We start from the raw sequence: 21,057 nt of genomic DNA on the forward strand, positions 1-21,057 counted from the left end.
GAATGAGACTATTGCCCTATACATTGTAAGCCGCCCTGAGTCTTCGGAGAAGGGCGGGGTATAAATGTAAACAAAAAAAAAAAAAAAATTAACAGACCTAGAGTACAGCAAAAAAGATCATATTTCATAGTATTGAACTTCTGCTATGACTACCTTCTCTTAAAATGATTCTCTTTCTGCTTCACGTAAAATTATTTTTCAGGAATTTATTAATAGGGCTTTTCCATCTTTTGTCTTATGGCATGGTATATCTAATAGAGAATCTTTTTTCTTATGGAATGGCTAACACTTTATTATCCCTATGTAACAGAAATACCCTCTGAAAAATAAGGAGAATGGAATATTGCAAGCTTATTGCCCTTTTCTCTTAATTGCTTAATGAGGGGAGTGTTTTTCAAAAGAGTAATGTAAAATCATAGGAAAGGTGGGCCAAGACTGAAAGATATAAATACTAGAGAATTTGAGTGTCACGTTGCAGTTTCTCCACACATTAATAAATATAGCTGAAATTTAAAATAGCTGCTCTACATAGTTGCATAGCAAGATGCTGCTTATATCTGTTCATCAGCCTATCAACTAGATAAATCCACTCCCCTAATAAAACAGTCGCTTTTTGATGTGTACTAAACAGGCTATCTATTTTCAAAATCAACAGATCAATTTGTATCAACAAGATATGTATACCTAAGAAGATACAAGACATTTGATGCTACAATAAAATTATAAAACTCACTTGATTTTGTAACGGCATAAATGCATCTCTCGCTATCCTATCTATTCAACCCCTCCTCCATTCCAAGTTAAATCCTGATCAACAAGTTAACTTATGGTGCACTTAAAAAAAAAAAAAAGATGTGGCCAACAATATTGAACTTGGGAAACAGGAAAATGGTTATATTATTCTCAAATGAAAAAAAACCTCAACAACTGTTCAAAAACACAGACCCTTTTGCATAAACCTTAACTGACATAGCAATCACACATTAAGGACAAGGGAGGCAGAATCTTAATAATCACTTAAAATGCTTGTCCCAAAGGAAAGCCAAATCCTGATATGATAAATACTGAGCAAGGTTTCTAAGGTCACCATGGAATTTTTCTAGAATTAGGGCTACATAATGGTGAAAGTTACAGTGGTGGCTGGAAATGGATCTCTGGATTGTAATCATTCAGTACCAGCTCCTTTTTTTCCTTTTTAGTAGTGATATCAGTCCTGAGTTGGACTCTCCCAGAACATACTACTTTCCCATGCTCACTACACAGATGTGCTTCCTCCGCAGACTGCAAGAAACCATTCATTATGATGAAGAAAAATACCATTTAAAGATATGTATCAAGGGAGCAACCTCAACAGATATTTTGAAATGTTATATAGTTCACGGTTCTTCTGAAGTCTGCACAAGCAACAACTAGACCAGCCCTTGGAGGGAAACTCTATAGTATACAGTATGGGAAAGCTATATAGTAGATGAATATCCTGTCTATAATTCAGGATGGTAGTGAATAAAATGGGAGAACATTTTGTATCAGCTGTAATGTTGAAAGTCAAAAGAAAAAGCTTTAGGCTATAAAGTGCAATGTCTGAAAAGATTCTACTTTAGATGTCATATTTTAATGCATTTTGCACTCTGCTCCATTTACAAATGGCTGCCAATTTAGGATTTATAAATAAATTAAGTCTTGCATAATGTATGTATTAACTTAATTCCAATGTCAAATTAATATTTGCATTTTACGTTTTCCTTCTGCTTTGCAAACAGATGCAGAAATGTAAAACTGTGCGCAGAATATGCATACCAAATATGAAATTCCACTATCTCAAACTTCTACAGAATTATTGTGCTATATACTGAATACCAAGTTGTTGAAACAACCGAATGGCTTCTCACTCACACAGCAATGTAATACAGAATGTGATATATAGATAAGTTCTTACTTCAGTTTTTATAATCATTACTATGACATTCATTTGGGGAAAAACAATCCTAAAATTTTTAATACCTGGTCCATAAATCAAAATAAAATAAAATCAGTTGATAATCTTATTATATGCCTATGATATTTCTATAAATAGCTAACACTGTAAACAGGTTTTCTTCAAATGTTTTGTAGAAAGTAATACTATTATCACAAGTAGAGTTATTGATAATCTGGAGCTTCATAACCTGCAGACTTCCTGTACTTCTATTCATGTCTGATAAAGCTATTTATGCATAGCATCTTATAGGAACTTCACATCTTCACAGCAGAAGCCTGTATAAACCTCAAAATCTCATAGTTATTCTAGTTATAAAAAGTTTTTATTGGTCAAAAAAAATTTATGCAAATACATATCAGGTATGGTAAATTTTCATTTTTCTTATACATGATAAGAATTTTACTCGAAATTTTAAACACATACAACAGCCATATGGCAAGCAGGTGATACGAAGTAGCTAAGTTTCAATCTTACACAATAAGGAAGGGTCAAGAATAATCAGAATATCATACGAAAGAGAATAAGGAAAACCAACACAATACCAAATATCTTTGTCACTTCCTAGTTTTGGATCTCAGAACTCTGGGTTCAGCCTGACCCAACTCCAGGGCCGCAACAGCGGCAGCCGCCTCCGCCCCATGGTCTATAACCTCCCCTTCTTCAATTCCTGGGTCATCTAAATCCAGGAGGGCTTTGTGTTCCTCCACGTAGGCCGCAGCCTCCGCAATTGTACTAATTTTTTTCGTAATGCCCTCCCGGAAAATCATCAATCCCTCTGGCATCAGCCATCTGAAGCCCACTCCCTTCTGGTACAATTTGCTTGATAAAAAATAATATTTCTTTCTCATTTCACGTACCTGTCTGGGAATCTGCCTCAGAATGGCTATCTCCCTGCCCCTATAAGTCAGTGCCCCACTCCTATGTTTTCTAAGAATTTCATCTCTCGTCTCTCTTTTCACAAATTTGACATGAACCTCTCTAGGAACTGCATGCGTGCGTGCATATTGTGAATTAACTCTATAAACTCGATCCACATCCCAATTCATAAAATCAACACCTCTCCCAAGAAATTCTCCCAACAGTTTAGTCACAACATCTCTCAAGTCTTCTTGGTCCACTTCTTCCAAATTTTGAAACCTAAGAAAATAAGACATTTTATCCATCTGTAGTCCAAGCACAGCATTGCTTGTCGTCTCCCCTCTTTTCTGTACTGCCCGCATCTCACCCTCCAGACCTTCCACTTTCTGCTTATTTTCTGCTGAGACTTGTTGAGTATCCTTTAAATCCTTTTGGATAGTCACAATTTCTGCTCTTATTTCATCCAGTTTCTTGTCCATATTAGATAACTTTTCCAGAATTCTCTCCATTTCTCCAGCAGTTGGTCTCTGACCTTTTGCCATTTAAAAAAATTTTTAAATCCTCAGGCAAGCACAGTATCCTTATAATTTCCTCCGGATCCACCAGGGGCACTCACAGGAGCAACGAGTCCAGAGTACAGTTAGTCAACCAGGAAGCCGAAGGAAGTGATGTCATCAAGATTCTCATAGTGAAGGCGGAAGCTGGGCGCCACCATTGTTCCCCAGAGGAGGGGCCTCAAACCCTCCCTCCTAAATTTCTCCATCACCTCTTCTCTCCAGAGCTCCACAAAACCGGTAATCTTGTTATTTTAAGTTCTCCTCTCTCCAAAGTGATTCGTACTCCTTCCAGTCGCAGGGAGAAAAACCCCCGCACTCCGGAGTACTCCACTCACATTTGCCGATATCCCCTTCCCTTCTTCATTCCTCAATTCTTCTCCGTTCCCTGTTCACCACCAGGCTGCTGCAATTATAAATCCAAAGCCCCGGTGTCACTGGGCACAGCGGCCTAGGCGACGACCAAAATAATGGCCGCGGCCTGTGGCCTCCGAACCCCGCCGAGCCTAGGACGCGCCAGCATCGGTCCCCCCAGTCCTGTATATCGGCTGGGAGACCCCTGGCGAGCCGTCCGTGCGGCAGGTGTCCTTTTCGGAACACCTGGCCCCTAAGGGCCTCGGCGGCGGCCGGATTCGGACACTGGAGGCAGGAGAAGCCTTCCAGACGTCCGTTGCCACCGGATACCGGAAGTCGTCTCCTCTCATAGTTATTCTAGAGTGGCAGGCAGATGTTATTTGTTAAAGAAAAAAAGTCTTTGAACTTCAACGGTTTTCAGATGTGTAAAAACTACAGGTAGACCTTGCTAAACAACAATTTGTTGAATAACTGTTTGACATTATGGTGGCAATGAACAAATGGTACTTAGGCTTGGTCTTTGAAGTGAAAGCCATTGCAGCACCCTCCCCTCCCCCCAGACATGTGATCAAAATTCAGGTGCTTGGCAGTTGTTCCACATTTACAAATGCAGAGTACGCCTCAACTTCTCCGATCAGCCTATGCCCCCCCCCATTTCTGCTGTTTGGTTGCTCTGCACTTTGTTGTCTCCTAGATCTCTCAGTGGCTTTCCAACTGTCAACCATAGTTGGGCCAGTTTATGGACCAGTTGCAGGGATTGGGAGTGGGAGGACTGCACTCCAGTGGTTGACAACCTTGTCAGTGATCAGTTTCCATCAGTGTTGATGAGGTGGGGGATACTGCATCTGCAGCCCTCATGTGTGGTCTCCCTCAAGGCTCAAGACTCTCCCCCGTGTGTGTGAAACAGACGCCAAGTATGTTTCTTTATTTCTACAAAAGTTTCTTTGCGCTTTGCCTCTGAGTTCTACTATTTTTTATTAATTGTATTGCATTTTCAAACATTACTTTTGTCATTTAAATATCAGTGTCATCATCATCATTTAGCCCTTGTCTATCCATTGCACAATGAAGGCCTCTTCTGCATGTTTCCTACCTATATGGTCCTGAGCTTTCTTTTGCCAATTGGGTCCGCAATACCTGATGATGTTGTCAATTTATTGTTTTAAGTATGTTTCGTGGACCCTTTTTATCAAGTGGAATCATTCGATGACTGCCTTGGTCCACCTGCCTCAGTTTTTCTTGCTATGTGACAATAGTATAGTATAGTATAGTATAGTATAGTATAGTATAGTATAGTATAGTATAGTATAGTATAGTATAGTATAGTATAGTATAGTATAGTATAGTATAGTATAGTATAGTATAGTATAGTATAGTATAGTATAGTATAGTATAGTATAGTATAGTATAGTATAGTATAGTATAGTATAGGACAGGACAGGACAGGACAGGACAGGACAGGATAGGATAACAGAGTTGGAAGGGGCCTCAGAGATCTTCTAGTCCAACCCCCTGCTTAGGTAGGAAATCCTACACCACTTCAGACAAATGATTATCCAACATCTTCTTAAAAACTTCTAGTGTTGGAGCATTTACAACTTCTGGAGGCAAGTTGTTCCACTGATTAATTTTTCTAACTGTCAGGAAATTTCTCCTTAGTTCTAAGTTGCTTCTCTTCTTGATTTGTTTGCTTCTAGTTCTACCCTCAGGTCCTTTGGAGAATAGCTCGACTCCCTCTTCTTTGTGGCAACCCCTGAGATATCAGAACACTTCTATGATGTCACCCCTAGTTCTTCTTTTCATAAGACTAGACATATCCAGTTCCAGCAACTGTTCTTTATATGTTTTAACCGCCAATCTCCTGATCATCTTTGTTGCTCTTCTTTGCACTCTTCTGGAGTCTCAACATCTTTTTTACATCCTGGTGACCAAAATTGGAGGCAGTATTCCAAGTGTGGCCTTATCAAGGCATTATAAAGTGGTATTAACACTTCACATGATCTAGATTCTATCCCTCTGTTTATGCAGCCTAGAACTGTGTTGGCTTTTTTGGCAGCTGCAGCACACTGCTGGCTCATATTTAAGTGTTTGTCCATTAGGACTCCAAGATCCTTCTCACAGTCACCATTATAGAGCAAGGTACCACATATACTGTATACATATACCAGCCCATTTCCATTTTAATTCTTTTACTCTCTTGATGATATCATACAGTTTTATTTGTTCTCTAATCCATTTAATCTTGAATTAGTTAAACAGTTGTTGGAAGATAGGCATAAACTTAAATAAATGGAACAGATAACCTCATAGAGTGCAGGGTTTTTTTTCTCCTTTTCCCCTTGGAGATGTTCAAACAGAGCAATGTATCAGGATGAAATAGCGAAACCTACAATGTACTGGGGATTGGACTTTATGAGTCCCTTCCAAATCTATGACTCTATGAAGTATTATTAACTAACAAATTAAACAGCAATTATTAAATGTATAATTCTTCAGGACAATAAATACTATACCACACTGTCATTTGAAAATAATCAACATTCATAGCAGTGTAATATAATAGTAATTTTTTTTGCTTTACTTCAAAGACTATTATTTCTGAAAATTAAACTTCGTTAGCATGCCTTTACCTACTTTCACTTCTTATATATATTTTTTAAACTGAAGGGTCACACATACATTGCTTTAATTTCTCAAAACTGCTTCTGTATTTTCTTAAAACATCTGTCAGTCTGCAACCAAACACAGCAACTCTTGCTCTGAGTATTTGCAACTGATAATCATTCACAGATGCAAAAAGCACCCTGTTGAAGGTACAACTGTAGAATAATTTATTCAATAGACATCTGAAATGTCAGACTGCTTTTAGGGAACATCCTTCTTATGCTAATAAAAGGAATTAAAGGCAAAGTCAGTCTCAAAGTGTGGCATTTCTCATGTGTAATGGGCTACGTTAAAACACTTGTTCAACACTAGGTTAATAACACCTCAAAGACAGCTACAAGCCTAAAATGGAGCAGCCACTTCTATAATTTATTACAAGGTGCTTTTAGGAGTCAGACTAAACCAGTGTTTACAATAATGTGAATAAAACTCCAGCATGACAGCCAATAGATTAGAAATTTCCATTTTTAATTCATCATCACCTGCGTGCTATCTGAATCTAACAAATTATTTAATCTTTACTTTTTCTGTAAAGCTATAGGAAAAGGAGTGGCAGAGCCTGGGAGCAGAGTCAAAAGAGGAATCAGTCTAGACTAGAGTCCCTATGTTGCCACAAGCAGACCATGTCCAACCTCTCTTGAATTTCATTAACCCTTATCAAGCACCAAAATATTGCTGACCATTAGTTCATAGGCACGTTGATAGGCACGAGCAATAAATCAGTTTAACTGGAACTTAACTTGTGGCCTGGTCTTTTCTGCCTGACAAAAACAATGTAGCTACAAAACATTGATTAAAAACATCTACTTCAAATAATTATAGATTAATCACAATTATAAACTTGCTTTATATGCTGACAATATTCTCAATATTGGTATATGATCCACTGAGTATGCCAAATAACTCTTCTGAATATAGTAAATATACATCATTTTGCTTGCATTAGAAGTAGCAGCCTAGGGCAAGTACACAGAGTATATTTATGAATAGTTTGTCCAATGAAAGTTTGTCAAAATCTTGTCTTATTATTTTATGCAAATATATAAATTATGATATAAATTTTAGCTAATAGTTTAGCTAATAGTTAGGGATAGGCATGGTTAGTATTTGGATAGAGTTTATTACAGATTATTAAGCTAGTGTTTGGATAGACTTTCCCATAATTTTTCATTTTCCTAGCCTAGATTAGGAATTCAAAAAATATGATAGAAGAAGGAAGTGGCAAACTACTTCCCTATTGCTTTCAAGAAAGCATCGTTGCTGAATCCATGCAATCAGCAAAAATTGAATTCAGCTAGAGAACATTTTTATCATCATAAAAATATACAAAGAACACCCAACCAACATGAGATGTCATACTTTAATATCAGGATTATATACTGCACTTCTATTATGAAGATTTTACCAAAATATTTTTTATCATTTTCTCTATGAGCCACTGGAAAATGCAGTCTAAAGCAATTGTAATACTAATATATCAATAGCTACGTATGTATTTAAAAGATAAATTCTTAATGTTGTATTATACAATCCTAAAAATGATCGTAGAGAATGAATATTAGTTTTGGTAGATAAGCCAGGATTTTTCTACTGAAAGGTTAATAGTTCAAATCAAAAATTAAGGCATTTTAGAGAAATTATGATTTTTTTTCCTCTGGTTTGCCTTTTCTTAAAGCACTTGCAAATATTAGTAAGGTTTAAGCAGCAACAATAGTTGTCATAATGTTAAAAACTTCAAATAATAAATTTTAGTCTCCAGTCAAACATTGATTTACAGACTAATAGGACAAGAAATATTTATTAGATAGGAATAGAATTTTATATAACAAAATATATAAAAGACAAACTAAGTTTTTTGCCTATGTATTTTATGTGCCTATAAAGTGGAAATGGAATTTTACACGTTGGGATAGGATTTATATTCTGCCTTTTATTCAGGAACTTGAGGCAGTATATATTATGTTGTCTCTCTTTTCCTATTACAATATATAAGGTAGTTGAGAATCATGTCTGACCCAAAATCATCAAGTGAATATCTGTTGAGGTTGGAGTAAAACCTGGTTTTCTCCATTCTTAGTCCAATGCTTTAACCATCAGCAGCTTTTTGTGAAGTTCACAAATGGTATTTTATGATGCAAAGCCAAAAATATAAATATTTTATGTTTAGTGGAAAACACTTAACCGAAGTCCATTAAACTGAGGACTTACTATACAAGTACTACTAGTTTATTCTCACATTTTTACACCATTATTTTCTGTATTATAAAATAAGCAGCAATGCATTAAAAAATTAAAAACATCTTGATCAAAGTTCTTTGGCAGGGAATTATTTTGGTATATTTGATGTTGCTGTTCAAGGTAATCTAATCTGTTTTGGGCAACACATTTAAGAAAGTGCACAATCTGGAGCGCAATCAAGATGATAAAGAAGGAAAAAAGGAATTGGTTTGAGATATTAGCAGCAAAGATTGCAGGGGAACATGAAAACTGAATCTGAAAGACTGTCACCCTCATAAAATGGGGCATAGTTGTGCAGAATTGTTTCATAAGACAGCACAAGAAAAAATGGGTTTATATTACAAGCAGATTTTGGTTGGAAATCGGAAAAAGATTCCTAATGGTAAAAGTAGCTCAAGAATGGAGCAGACGTCTTTAAAAGATGCATGTGTTTCCTTCACTGCATGTGTTTGAGCAAAAGCTGCATGGTTTGTTAGGGCTGCTATGGTAGCAAATTACAGCAAACTTCTACGCTGATCTCCAAGAACCCTTATACATTCTACGATTTTATCAGTTGATGATTCAATATATTGTATAAATCCAAAGCAAGTATGAACACTGCAACCATGCTAAGGATGTTGTGTAAAACAGAGGCAAAGTTACATAAAGAAACTAATGACAATTTAATGTTTCAAAATAGTTCCAAACATTCTTAAAATAAGCATCCATTTCCACAATTATATCAGTCCCACTAGACTGCTTATTGTCTTAATTATCTTAGTTGAATAACTGTTACCAAAAGAGTACAGAGTATAGTTGGGCATTTCTACAATAAAACAACTTAAAAATGAATGCTTAATATTTCTTAAAATCGTTTAACAAATTAAAATAATACAGCAGCCCAATTAAAAGATGGGGAGGATGGGAGCAGGATAGGAGGGAGGTATATAATATCCCATTATATACTGTAGCCATTTATCTACTTTACAAGGAAGTTTCTATTTGAGGAGGTGTCAGAGGATAATCCTCTGCTTGAAGCTATATTTATTTAATAGACAGTCCAATTTAAAGGTGAAGAATTGCATGAAGTGAAAGTAGCCCAAGCTTTGAAGCAGGTCACCTAGTCATTCTTCCCTACTCTGGTCAGAAGTATATTATTTTTTAAATTGGCAAAGCAAAACTTTTTTTTAGACCTGTGAGGTTGCATACCAAAATAGAGCATGGCCAAAGCTAACATTGCTATAGCATCTGCAGGTGAATGAAGCCCCCTTTTTCCCCACAAAAATAACAATGTATACATGTACTCAATACTCCTCTGATGGAAGACTTTACATACAGATGTGTAACATGTTGCATAAGTGCCGGTGTTGCTCTAAGAATACCAGTATGCCTTCTCGATTGCACCATGTGGCCTCTGGGGCACCCAGATTGGCCCCAGTATGGCTGGGCTTCCAAACAGCACTGAATATATGGCTCTTTGCCCAAGCATGGGGGTCAGGTGCTTAATACTATTCAGTAGTTCTTTTTATTCACAGCTGCTGTTTTTCTGTTACATTGGTAACATTATTTTTACCCTGGAATGCTGTTTATCACTGTTCCCTGCCAGACTACTTTGGTGAGAGAGTCAGTTAAATACATTTAAATAAATTTTACCGTGCTATATATCAAACACAAGCCCTGCTTTTAATGAAATCAAGGTTTAAATTCGTACACTTCTTTTTATTTTTCCTGCCTGTAATGGGAAAAAGCCTTTCCTCTTTTGAGGCAAGAGAAATGGCTTAATCTTTCACTGGTTTTGTGATAGTGCAATGATGGCCAATCTTTTGGGTTTGGCAAGTCAAAAATTCAGAAAATGCCTACCTTGATTCTAGTAAACAAAAGGGAAACAATTTTCTTTCCCCCATCTAGGCCATCCTGAACAATGGCATTCAGCGGCAACACCAAGGCTGGGCCTGAAACTCAAGAGGCCACCTCACACCATTGCTTAAGTTGCCTCAGCTTTGAGAATGGCATGATTGCCTCTGTGGCCTAGCGTTCTACGGGATCTGCCGTGCACTGCTTACCTTCAGGCAGTGTTCTCTTTCTGTTGACAGGCACCTGTGGCGTTATCAAGGCTGCTGTGGGTTGCACAAAGCCTTCTGCAGCCTTCAAAAACCACAAAAAAGCATTTCCCGTTCTCACCTGATTTTCAGAGGCACCGGAGACCACACAGGGAGCACATTCTCTTGTCATATGGCCTGAGTAGCCTCCAAAAATCATGCAAGAAAGGGGCATGCATTCAGGAATAGTCACTGTTGGGTGTTGGTCAACTGATGAGTCACCCAAATATCATGATGTGTCAACTTCGACATGTGTGTGTATGTGGGAATTTAATCTGATAAGGATATTGGAAATTGTGACTGAAAAATGTGTGATTAATTGCATGCCATGAGGCCATAGTTTAAATTTTCATTTCCTCATGAAAAGATCTTATTTTGTGTATCCTTTTTAATGCTCTAATGAAGGAATTACCATTCCTATAAGTCTTTGTAGCCATTTGAATTGTACAAAATAAATCCTTATAATGTTTAGGAAACTACTAAAAACCTGGTTCCTTTCCCAGACCTTAGGATAAGCTCTTTTCAGTTTAAGCCACTCAGTGATCAAAGAATTGGGTGGCCTCAGAATAAGTAAATACATTTAATATTCTGCAATTTAGTGATTAATCAATCTTTTATGGTCACAAACTAGAATAAAAATTAAATGTTAAAATAAAATAGAACAAGGCAAAGTATTATATTACAATTAGTGGTGAGATTGTTGATCGGCAGCCAAAGTCTGCTTAATTTTATAGACAATACAGCAAAATTTAGCTGTGTTTAAAGAAACTGTATCTTACTGATTTGATAGTAACAGCTGTACATAAAAGAAATAAAATTTACTCCCAGATTTACTTTCAGACTTACAAGATTCTGTTAATGTTGCCTATGTTGCCTTGGAATAAAGTAGAATTAGGTCAGCTGGTCAGGGTTCCTGTCTGGTTTACCTGGGAGGGCCATATTACTGGATTATTGCAATGCACTCTACATGGGGCTGCCCTTGAAAACCACACCAATTCTAAACTAGCCCAGAATGTAGCAATGAGCGCAGTGATGGATTGTCAACTTTACCAGGTAGACCAGACAGAAGCATTACCTGTTTAGCTAATTCTACTTTATTGGAAGTTTACATTAACAGAATCTTGCAAGTCTGAAAGTACAATTCTTCTCCCATCTCCTTTACCTTTTTGAGAAAGTAGACTCTCTTGTGAGCCTCTTTCTCAATCCATTATCCAGGTGTGGATATGCTATCTTTTGTCTGACTTCCTTAGGCAGTGTCTCTGGGCCCAGTCTCCTGAGGTCATTCCCATATACAATTACATGGATACTCCTAGATTTACTCATGTAATTCCTCTATGGAGCAAACTGCATTGCCTCCTGGTTTCCTTTGAGGTGCAATTCAAGGTGCTGGTTATTATCTTTAAAGGCCTATGTAACATATGACCAAGTTACCTACAGGACTACCTCTCCCCTAAGGACACCTACCTATCCTATATGATTAGATAGATTGGGCATAGTCTTGGTCCTTTCTCTTAAACAGGGCCAACCTGTGATCCAAGTTGTCAATGCCCTGTTCCAGAACCAAATGATGACCCAGATATATTGATTAGCCCAGACCATGAACTAGCTGAGCAGAATCTATTATAACTAGTGTTCTCTATACCAGTCTCAACTTAAGTATCTCAAGATTTTGTTGTAGAAACGGCAGCAGCCACAGCTCTCCAATGCTACCGGTATGTATCTTACTCCTTGCCTGCTAAACTTTTGAAAATTCAAGAACATGTTCAGTATGTTCTTGAATTTTTCAATATGAACTATACAATTCCCCATGAGCAAATGAATTTTTATCAGCCATACCTATTTGGAAAGTATAATTAGCCCATGTCTAAGGAAACAGAAAAATGAAGAACCAATTTTTCTGATTTAAAGTAGCCTGGATTTAGAAAACTATGAAAAAACTATGGCACACCTGAGGTCTTGCTCTGAATGTCTGATCAAATAGGGATGTTCACAAGACAGGAAAAGAATGTTTTGTTCTAAGTCTGGAATAAAACATCCTGTTCTAGAATTTCTGCTGAATCAGTTTGGGTCAACCAGGTTCAGCAAAACTGAAGCTTGAAATACACTGGCTGTACTGGGTTTAAGACTAAACAAAATCTGGACATATGAGAGCTACTTATCTTCCCAGTAGTTTCTGAAATCTAATAAAAGACAAAGATTCCCTTCTGATGATGATAAGGGGAGTTCTGAAATGGGAGAACTCTTTGGAAATCATGTCTTCTCTGCTTTCCCGAGTCAGGAGAAAAGAGGAATAGAGGGGCCTGAAAAAATGAGATCTTGTCAGTTTAAGTCAAAGTAGAAATGGAGCCATTATCCTCCAAATACCCAAGTCCAGAAGGAAAGGAGGTGAAAATCATGTAATATTTCCAGGCTCAATATTTACAACTGTGCCAAATATCCACTAATCGAGAAAGGCAGGAGGAAAAGCTTCGTGCTCAAACTCTGAGTCATCGGTATAGTCTGTATATGACTTCTTTGCACTGCTATGGGCAATCAACTGTTGCGTTTGTGGCTTTATTTTTGTCTGTGATAAAGCTTTTAATCTAGCTGAGTCATGTCTGCTGCCAAAACTAGCTGAGAAATGAATTCAGGGTTAAATGTCTGGAGACCCATGATTTACTGCCAAGCTTTGGTGTGAAGCCTGACATTTAGTACCCCCTTTTTCACATTCTTATTAGTGATTATTGCTGGATGCTATTGTTTTCTCTCTATTCGCCTGAAGCTATTTCACTATTGATAAGGATCGGTTCCAAATAAAACCTCATCTAATTGTATTATACATCAAATATATTTCAGGGTGCTGTAAAGCGATCTCCCTCTCTAATTCTTGAGAAAATAAATCCCTCTGCCAATGAGAAATATGCATAATGAGAACTACTAAACCATATATTTGAAAATATGAGAACTACTAAATCATATATTTAAAAAAATATTGGAACAAAGATGTTTTATCAGAGCATGTCTGTCAATTTTATATTACTTCCAGGTACATTACATGACCTGTGATGTTTATAAATATTATATATTTTGTTATATATGGTATTTACCAAAACAGTAAATGGTTATTATTTTTTTGTGTTGTCGCAATCATCTTTAAGCCTGCCAACACTCCCAGATGTATTTATTCATGCTAGTAATTTTAATTATCTCCAGCTGGACACTAAAGAATGTGACAGCATCATGATTTTTGTTTTACATCTACTGTACTATCACTATCTTACTTCAACATCAACTTTTATCTGATTGGAGAGGCTTCCCTCTTCTTCCAAAATCAAGTCTATCATCTATATATAGAAAAGTACATTTATTTTTTACATTTATTAAATGATAAGTTGTTGGGTAACAGCCAAGATGTATGTATATACAAATCATAGAGATTACTACCGTATATACTCGAGTATAAGCCGAGTTTTTCAGCACGTTTTTTGTGCTGAAAAACGTCCCCTCGGCTTATACTCGAGTATATACGGCTTATACTCGAGTTTTTTTTTTTCTTTTTTTCACATTATACCGGATGGTGCAAACTTGGCGGGCTTTTGCATTAGCGCGGGGAAGCCCTGCCGGTGCAGTGAGAGGGCGGGGCGGGGGAGCCGCCAGCCTTCTCGGCTGAGGGAGGGAGGCTTTCCCTGACCGGTAGCTGCCTCATTTCCCTCCCTCGGCTTATACTCGAGTCCCCAGTTTACCCCAGTTTTTTGGGGTAAAATTGGGGACCTCGGCTTATACTCGGATCGGCTTATATTCGAGTATATACGGTAAATAGGATGATAAGATTTAGAAACTATGTTATGAAATAACGTGTTTTAATATATTATACTATGTTGTGTGAATCTACCCCTGAGATTCATAAACTAGGACAGGGATCTGCAACCTTAAACACTCAAAGAGCCATTTGGACCCGTTTCCCAACGGAAAAAAAAACACTGGGAGCCACAAAACGCTTCTCGTGCCTGACTATTTCTTGAGTGGCTAGCATATGTAGTTGAATTAAATGTTGTTTTCTTCTGAAATTTTTCTTTTCTTGGATTTATCCATGGTTGGCCTACCGGGGGTTGAAAAGTTCAATAAATTGTGTGCTGGCAGGTGTCACACATTGGTGATTGTGATGCATATTTTGAGTGACAGGGAGCTACAGCAGAGGGGTGAGAGAGACACATGAGGCTCCAGAGCCACAGATTGCTGACCCCTGAACTATGGCCTAGCATGATGTATGAATCCAGCCAATACTTTGGTAGTTCTTTGCTGCTGCTGCTGCTACTACTACTAATTTAATAGAAAAGTTGCAGTAACAATCATACTTGCAATACTCTAGTTTTAATACTTCAAATCAGAATGGAGTGAGTAATGTAACATGTAAAAAATAGTTTAAGTTTTTGTTTTGTTTCTAAAAAATGTATTGATTTGGGAAAAAAGTATGTATCATTTGAAGTCATTGGATATGCTAATGTAAATAAATGAATAATTTTCAGTGCTTTAACCTGGTCCCAATCTGAAATTTAAGCAAGCCAATTAATAAAAATTGTTTCTACTTAAAGCTTTGAATAAAAAAGTGTATAGCATTCAAACAATTCTTTATTTCAAAAACAAAATCATTGTTATAGTAGATAAACTTCCATTTTTTCAATATGGCTTCCCAACATTGCTGATATATACTTCCCATTAGAGCCTGGCACACCTAACTGATATTACCAATGTCTACGGAGATGCTCAGTCATCCAGGTCATGGCTGTAAACTGATATTACTGGTAACTGATATTATCTATGCTAGCTCATTTTATTATATGGCAGATTAACAATTTAACAGATTTAACACACACAATTAATATTTTACTTAGTATTTACTTCCAGTCTCGACATAACAGACATAGTCTATGATACAGATAATACAGAATAGCAAAAAGAGAAAAAGGAAGAGTGCTTCTACCAAATGGAGACAGAAATCTGTATGTTCCCACAATATGGAAATGTATGTCTGGATTTATTAGCTAAAGACATATTTGGAAGTGAGATACACAATGTTCTTTAGTTCCGATGAAAATTAGGAAAAATACTGTAATTTAATACTGACACTGCATCTACCATATCTATGAGTATAATATATTTATATTATAATAATATCAATTATATTTTATATATTTATTTTAATTTAATATAATATATATTTATATAATATATAATATCATATATTATATATAATATAATATATAATAATTTTATATATTTAATAAATAAATAAAATTATATCAATAAAAACTGGAATAAGCAGTACTTTTTAAAGAGTCAGTCAATGATCTGAAAATGCTGCCCCCAGCATATTTTTATATATAATAATCCTAGATTAGGTTGGCAAAACAGATCAAAGGAAATTGTGTATTTTCCATATAATTGTACTGATATTCATTGCTCTTAATACTTTATATAATGCTATAAAGAATCCATTGTTCATTATCAGTATACCTTCAATTTAATGCAAATCACATATCGTGTAAATCACATATTGTGAAGATTTTAGAAAACTGAAGGAATTTAAAGCCATAGATACATTAAATTAACTTGTCTAAACCTTGTATTGTTAGGATTAAGCAAGAAATGCAGTTATCAATAAAAAAAATCAGGATTCAGCATTTAATTGTTTTGGAAAGAGCTTGATATTTTAACATATGGAATTATTTAGCACAGCTAGATATTCAGTTGACTATCTGTACCATACTACAGAAATCTGGATGTAGGTCATTGCACTAGAATGAAGGAAGAGTACAATCTTGTGTGCATGTAATGTTAGAGACAAAATAGGTTTTTTGTATATATACAGATGGTCTATTTATTGTAGAGGTAATTCTAATTTTTATTTATTTATTTTTATTTATATCCCATAACATTTATATTCCACAACATTTTTCTAACTATCTGTCCTTTAATACCAAAACAAAAGTTTCTAGCTTCAATTGCATGTTAGTCTTTAAAATCTTCTGAATTTATTTATTTATTTGCAGTTTTTTTTCTTTTTGGCTTTTTACACATCCGCTGTTCATGATAAAATGTCCCTTCATGTTATTAATTACCTTTACACTTTCTAGACAATTTCTGAGCTTTTGAGATTTTTTCTTCTTCTTATAGGTTCATTCAGAATTTGTCTTTGTTCTTTGGTAATTTTTGTTTTGTGACATACTCTTCTATTTTCTCATAAATAAAACTAAATAAAATATTTTTATATAGCACATTATTTCCCTCTTGTAATTTTGGTATCATTTCTTTTCTCTTCGTAATTTATAGGCCAGCTATTTCCCTAATTTATTTGCAAATTCAAAATTTCTGTTTCACATAATTCAATTTTATTTCCATTTCTCTTACTGTTAATGTGGATGATTATTGTTGTAAAATCTTGATTTGTTGAGAAATACTTATATTTCCTGGGGACTTCCTTAATCCTTCTTCTTTTTATCACATCCAAAGTATTTTCTCTTGCCTTCTTTTCTTACCTTCTTGCCTTCAGAATTATGTTGTATCAAATAACCCCTAAAAAGAATTTATTTGCATTTCAAATTAGTACCATTATTTAAATTATTTTAAAATTATTTTAATTTCTTTATATCAATAAAGGAGAATATTTGTAGCTCAGGATTAGAGTCCTTGGTGCTCTGAGATTGCTTCTTTTTTTGCAGACATTTCATTATCCAAATCTAGGTAGTTCGGTAGGTTTGGACATCATCTCGTTTATGAAATGTCTACAAGAAAATAACCAAGCTCAGAGAGTACCAAGGACCCCTCAACCATTTTCCCCCCAGTAATCATGCCTCCTTTAGTCTCCATCTGAAAGAACTGAATTTTCTTTTATAAAAAAGATTTGTAGGATTTATGGTCTGAAAAAATGTTTGGTAAAATCTCCTATTCTGGAAATGTTAGTTGTCAGATCTCTTGAAATCCAAATCATGTTTATTCTTGAAACCAATATGAAAAGACAGAAAAGATCTGTGTCTTCCTAAAAAATAAATGTACTCTCCATTGTTTTATCTCCATTTATCAGTCAACCCTAAATTGACTATCAAATCAAAGAAGACTTTTTGTAATTTACCATGAGTAAATTTATATAAAGTATTTTTCTCAGAAGTCCTATCCAGTTGATAGGAGACCACTTCATTCCAATCCCCCATCAAATAATAATTTTCAATAGAAAAATCTATTAGGAATTTGTATAAATCATTTGTAAAAAATGACTTTATGCTCATTTGGGACATAAATACCCAGCACCATAATTTTACTCCATATAAATTAACTTTACTGCAACAAATATGTCATGTTCATCAATTAATATATGTTCTGGATTTAATTGGGAATTAATATACAAAACAGCTCTATTTGTCTTTTTGATATCTGCTAAAATAAATTATTCACCCAAAGATTTATAGCTCAAATATTGTATGGGTTTTTTCCTAATATGAGTCTGCTTTAATTATTTCAAATAATTTCCTCCCTTTTGGGTACAGGTGTTACATTTATATTCTATGTTAAACATTTGTAATTCATACTCGGCTCAAAAATTTAGAAAAGTCAATACCTGCATCATGTAATCAAATTCCTGTAGCATTTGTTGTGAAAGCTCTGTTTTCATCTCCTCTAATTCTTCATCTTTCTAACACAGGGGTGTCAAACTCGCATCATCAAGGCATTGTCACGTAAGGTATCGGGACTTTTCCCCTCTTCACTAAACCGGGGATGGGCATGGCCAGAGGTGATGTATCTGGCCCATGGGCCACGAGTTTGACAGCCCTGTTCTAACAAATCTGCCACTTTTTGAACAGAATTCAATCTAAATCTCTGCTGTTAAAAATCACATCTTCTAATTGACTCATCTAAATGGGGTCTTTCCCTTTTTTTTTTTCCAATCAAGAAAATTTATTTATTTATTTATTTATTTATTTATTTATTTATTTATTTATATTTTTATACCACCCTTCTCCCAAATATTCTTTTCCCTTACATACATAAAATTCCAATTTATCTTTCAAAGTTCTTATTTCTATTTTATCTTGTATTAAAATGCTGCTGCAGGACTTGATTCTTTGTCTTTTTTAAACAAAATGTACTATAATATGGAAATTAAACATAATTGTCTGTTTCTTTCGCTTATCTTCTATTATACAAAATCTGCCAATTAAATATACTCTTTAAGAATAAACAACAAACATTCCCAAGCAGGACTGGTCTACTTTATTGGCTTAGTAAAATTTTGTCCCAAACATATTCATCAAAAGTAGTAGTAGTAAAGAACAAAAGCTTTGTCTTCTTATCAGTTTTAAAACCTTCTTAAATCTTCTCTTTATTGAGCTTTTTGCTCAATGAAAGTTTAAATCAAAGTATTTCTTTCTTGCTTTTTTGTAATTCCAAAAGAAGGTTTAACTCATCACAAGGGGTTTTATCTTTGCCACAGAGGAAATCTCTCTTCATCTGTAAATTAATTAATTGTCAAAGTGATTAAGATATGGAGAAGGTAGAGCTTAACGTCTGTGCCAGCTCCCTTGCAATTAGGAGCTCAGATGGAATCCCAGGTCTCTCAGCAGCTCCTCTCAAATAGGAGAACGTTCAGAGTGGATTTCATTGAAATCATGATTTAAATCACTAGTAAAAAGGCTTGATTTAAATCAGTTCAATTTAAATAATAATTTTTAAAGAACTGTCATCTCTGTCCTGCAGCAGATCCTCCTTCTGTTTACTCACCAAATGTCCCGTTCACTTTAATGTGCTAGTGATGCAGAAGTGACACAACAAGATGAGGGACGTTGCAGGCAGCAGGTGAGTGGATGCCCGCTAAAAGGCGCTGCCATGATATATCTGAAATGTCAGGTGCTCTTTAATATTATATTTATAAGCTGCTTAGAAAGTTTCACTTTCATTTTTACTGCTTGCACTTCCTCTTCACATTTAAGAGTCCGATCATACAGATGCATTTCGCTTCAAACAATCATACAGTTTGTACTGTACATAGATTTGCAAAACAATGCGATAAAAGAATATTCCTGAACTTTGTTCTATGATTTATCTCATGGTTATTGTGAAATCGTGTGAATGCATCAATGCAGTGCATGTTAGCTCAGCTTGCAGAGCTTGGATTCATTGAATGAGTTTAACAAAAATTTAAATATTGCAGAATATACAGCCTCATGCTACATAACTAAGCCCCATTTCAGGCTGAATAAACTAAATTATTAATGTATCTTAAATAGAAAACTAAAAGGGACGCAATGGCTCAGAGGCTAAGACGCTGAGTTTGTCGTTTGAAAGGTCGGTAGTTCAGTGGTTCGAATCCCTAGTGCCACATAATGGAGTGAGCTCCCATTACTTGTCCCAGCTTCTGCCAACCTAGCAGTTCGAAAGCATGTAAAAAATGCAAGTAGAAAAATAGGGACCACCTTTGGTGGGAAGGTAGCAGCGTTCCGTGCGCCTTTGGCATTTAGTCATGCTGGCCACATAACCACGGAGATGTCTTCAGACAGCGCTGGCTCTTCGGCTTTGAAACGGAGGTGAGCACCACCCCGTAGAGTCGGGAACAACTAGCACATATGTGTGAGGGGAACCTTTACCTTTAAATAGAAAACTATATTTAGATAGATTTTTATTCTAAAAGCATTTTATTAAAATAAATTTCATAAAAATAAAAAGTCAACTTTAAGAAATCCGATTTTTAAAAAACTTTTTAAAAAAACCATTGATTTTTATGTACCCTGAGAGTGTGGTGGCTCATGAGGTTAGGATGCTAGGCTGATTATTGGTAGGCTCGTGTCCTGTCTGCTGCTGTAGGACAGGGTGAGCTCCCATTACATGCTCCAGCTCCTGCTGATCAAGCAGTTCGAAAGCAGAAGACTGCAAATAGATTGATGAGTATCACTTTGGTGGGCAACTTAACAGGACATGAAAGGAGCCCCCAAGTGGGCATCACCCAGTCAACAGTGATGTCACCATTTAATCCTTTCATTCTGGAAAGGCTTTGGTGCTCCCAACACAAATGTTCCCAAGTCAATCTCAAACTTCTGTGCATGTGGTTTATCTTGCAATCTTCCTTTGATTCAGGAGGACTGCGCAACCAGGAATCTGACTTCTAGCGGACCTTTTTAGTTATGGTGTCTCAATTCCTTTGGAGAAGGGGCATTGGTCTTACCTTCTCAATGGGTGGAGACAGCAACCAGGAATGGGTTGTACTTGTCTGTTCAGTTGAAGGACTGAGTCTATCAGAGTTGTTAAGTCCCACCCTTGTTGCTAGGGGCTTCCAACTTCTGGTGAAGACGAAGAAACAAACTTGACA

The 21,057-nt window shown here is 35.9% G+C and overlaps 1 protein-coding gene across 4 annotated transcripts in view; it reads right to left on the reverse strand.

Moving 5' to 3' along the window:
- The window catches only part of UBTD2 (ubiquitin domain containing 2), a 77,061-nt gene that overhangs the window by 36,179 nt on the left and 19,825 nt on the right, over nucleotides 1-21,057 (reverse strand). The window contains exons 1-3 of one of the 4 annotated variants that reach the window (XM_058171308.1): nucleotides 20,914-21,050; nucleotides 20,168-20,338; nucleotides 17,112-17,276 (exon numbers count right to left, since the gene is read on the reverse strand). The exons of 1 other annotated variant lie outside the window; for it this stretch is intronic. The gene's annotated coding sequence lies outside the window, so the exon portion shown is untranslated. Of the gene's footprint in view, nucleotides 1-17,111; nucleotides 17,277-20,167; nucleotides 20,339-20,913; nucleotides 21,051-21,057 lie in introns of those variants that run through there. 2 more of the 4 variants (XM_058171309.1, XM_058171310.1) reach the window with 2 other exon arrangements.

The sequence above is a fragment of the Ahaetulla prasina genome, chromosome 2 (assembly GCF_028640845.1).
Source record: "Ahaetulla prasina isolate Xishuangbanna chromosome 2, ASM2864084v1, whole genome shotgun sequence".
NCBI classification, from domain to species: Eukaryota; Metazoa; Chordata; class Lepidosauria; order Squamata; family Colubridae; genus Ahaetulla; species Ahaetulla prasina.